Source organism: Artemia sp. Qi Xiang Cuo, chromosome 20 (assembly GCF_049724085.1).
Source record: "Artemia sp. Qi Xiang Cuo chromosome 20, ASM4972408v1, whole genome shotgun sequence".
In the NCBI taxonomy this organism is placed as follows: Eukaryota; Metazoa; Arthropoda; class Branchiopoda; order Anostraca; family Artemiidae; genus Artemia; species Artemia sp. Qi Xiang Cuo.
The window spans coordinates 26,593,578-26,596,780 of NC_142813.1; positions in this window are offsets into that span (position 1 = coordinate 26,593,578).

A 3,203-nucleotide genomic window follows, 5' to 3' on the forward strand; every position below is an offset into this window, starting at 1 on the left:
GTGCGGCGTTGAGGAAGGGACCGCCCCTTTCATATACGTAAAAATTTTTGCTTGTTTTAAGTTTTGATGTTGCTCCTTACTTTCAGTTAAAAAATTTTTTTTTAATTTATTTTCTGATCTTTTTTTAGATAATTCAGCTTTTATTTTGGCTCATCGTCATTGAATAAGTAAACAAAATTTGTATAAAAATTTTACTTTTCTTTTACTAAATGGCTGTCTCTAAATTTGCTTCTGACGTAATTTACAAATTAACTTACGTAACGAACTTCTATATTCGTATATTTTTCTTCTGGCCAAAAATACAAAGTTGCAGATATTTGCAGATATGAGCTTGAAACCTATGTAATAGGGTTTTCTGATACGCTGAATATGACGGTTTTCATTAAAATTCTTTCACTTGCTGGGGATGTTTCCTCCCTCTTTAAAAAATCAGGTAAATTTTCTCAGGCTCGTAGCCTTTGATGAGTAATACTACACTTAATAAAATTTATATATTTAGAATCAGCATTATAAGCCCATTCTTTTAATACATTTATTGGCATCAAAATTTTGTTTTTAAAAGTTTCGATTACTATTGAGCCGTATCGCTTGTTTTTTCTTTATTGTTTTTTTTTTATTACGTATATATTATTACGTATATGAGGGGGGTTCTCCCCTTAGTCAATACCACGCTCTTTACGTTAAAAGTTAAAAAAATGTTTAATTCACAAACTCCTGAATCACAAAGGCCGTTTAATTAGAATAGATAGCTTCTTTGAAAGTATTAAAAAAAACTGTAGCGTAAAGAGCGAGGTATTGACTTGGGGGAGAACCCCCTCATATAAGTAATAATTTCTGTACGTTTTAAGTTCTAATGCTGCTTCTTACTTTCAGTTGAAAGAACTTGTTTTTTTATATTTAATTTCTGATCTTTTTTTAAATAATGCTTGGAAATCCGGCGCCCCCTTCATAGAAATATACCTTACCCCAAAGAAACATCCTCCACGGAAAGATTCTCCCGAGTAATCCCCTACTCCAGCCCCCCCCCCACCAGAAAAAAATCCTTCCTGAAAATGGCTGTATACTTCCAAATAACCAATACAATACTGGGAAATTCGGAAATCCAATATAATGCTGGGAAATCCGGCGCCCCCTTCATAGCAATGTCCCTTCTCCCATGAAAACTTCCTTCATGGTAAGATCCTCTCATATAACCCCCCACCCACTGCCCCCCCACTACCAGAAAAAATTCCCTCTGAAAATGTCTGTATACTTCCCAATAACCAATACTATATGTTAACATTGGGTGTGACTTTGGGAAAAAAATGAGCGTGGGAGGGGGCCTAGTTGCCCTCTCTTTTTTTTTTGGTCACTTAAAAAGGGCACTATAACTTTTAATTTCCGTTCGAATGAGCCCTCCCACGATATTCTAGGACCACTGGGTCAATACGATCACCCATGGGAAAAAAAAACAACAAACAAATAAACACGCATCCGTGATCTTTCTTCTGGCAAAAAATGCAAAATTCCACATTTTTGTAGATAGCAGCTGGAAACCTCCGCATTAAGGTTCTCTGATACCCTGAATATAATGGTGTGATTTTCATTAGGGTTCTGTAACTTTTAGGGGGTCTTTTCCCCTTTTTTTCAAAAAGCAGCCAAATTTTCTCAGGCGCGTAACTTTTGATAGGTATGACTAAACTTGATGAAACTTATATATTTGAAATCAGCATTGAGATTTAATTGTTTTGATGTATCTATTGGTATCAAAATTCCGTTTTCTATAGTTTTGGTTACCATTGAGCCGGGTCGCTCCTTACTTACAGTTCGTTACCACGAACTGTTTGATAGCCTTTTTCGTGGGAAAACAGTTATATTTGCACATTTTCAAACAGTTCGTGGTAACGAACTGTAAGTAAGGAGCGACCCAGGTCAATGGTAACCGAAACTCTAGAAAACGGTATTTTGATACAAATAGATACATCAAAACAATCAGATTTTAATGCTGATTTCAAATATATAAGTTTCATCAAGTTTAGTCCTACGTTTAATTTGGTTAATGCTAATGAAATAAAATAAAATAAGAAGAATATATAATAGTTTAGAAACAAATTTGGACTATATATTTTCACATTAGGGGGGGGCAAAGTATAGTATATATTAAATACGTAACCTAACCTAGGTACCTCCCCCCCAAAAAAAAACAACAAAAAAACAACACTTTAAATGTCGTATACGCAATTAAAACCACGCTATACATTGTATTTTTCTATAGCACTGTCTTGAATCATCCCGTAAAAACGGGTTTTTCGTCGTGTTTCCAGTTTGACATATATAAAAGAGTAGGTATAACATAGGAGCACCGAAATCGCACTATGTTAAATTTACGTATCTCCCAATTGCATCTTTTCAGATTGCAGATTTGAGACTCATCCCTTAAGTGACGAAGCGTTTAGAATGTTTGAAATGTGGAAAAGATGTTTGGAGTTTCATGTATAATTATGGCTCCCACTTTCCAGCTCCCTAAAGCGTTTACCATTATGGGGGCCAAAAAATCAATTATACGATTGGAGTTTACATTGAAGAAAACAAAAACCGCAAAAATCAAAAGGTCTGAAAACATATGTTAAAGTCCAGCAAAAGAAGGTGTTGAAGGCAATACGAGAAAAACCACTTTTTATGCCGATGATAATGTCACCTCCTCTTATTCTGAAATATTGTTTAATGATTGGAAGCGTTTTTCCCTCAGAAGATAGTTAATATTAAGATCTATCGTTGCCGCAGAACTCGAATCTTCAGTAACGAAGGAGAGCCGGTTCTCTACTGTACTCTGACAACTTATTCATATTCAGAACGTCCGAATTTTTTTTTACATTCTGTAGACAGTTTGCGTCACATCCTAGCTTTGCTCCGCCCTCGAATCATTGGTTAACGCTAACTCAACCAAGAAAATGCAGAGGAAAATCTGACTACCTTTGTGCAATCATTCCTCGAAATCATAGCGTACTTCTGTTTAGCTTCAAGTCCGGTATTAGATGAATGAGTAATACGATCATAATTGCAGCGGTAGCTACGACCTTGTAAAGAGCGAGCCACAGCCCATAGTAAGCAAAAGTTGAAAAACACATTTTGAAAAAAAAAAAATTTCCAGTAAAAACAAATTGCCATTTGACAATGCACCAGGAATCGTGACTATTATTACGTTTTGTCTCAAAAGTAAAAGT